This window comes from Scyliorhinus canicula, chromosome 5, assembly GCF_902713615.1.
Source record: "Scyliorhinus canicula chromosome 5, sScyCan1.1, whole genome shotgun sequence".
Lineage (NCBI taxonomy): Eukaryota > Metazoa > Chordata > Chondrichthyes > Carcharhiniformes > Scyliorhinidae > Scyliorhinus > Scyliorhinus canicula.
Window position 1 is genome coordinate 230,907,872 of NC_052150.1, and position 210 is coordinate 230,908,081.

Below are 210 nucleotides of genomic sequence, written 5' to 3' on the forward strand. Positions count from 1 at the left end.
CACTCCCCGCACACACTGCACTCCCCACACACACTGCACTCCCCACATACACTGCACTCCCCCCCCCCACACACTGCCCTCCCCACACACACTGCCCTCCCCCCGCACACATTGCACTCCCCACACACACTGCACTCCCCACACACACTGCACTCCCCACACACACACTGCACTCCCCACACACTGCACTCCCCGCACACACACTGCACT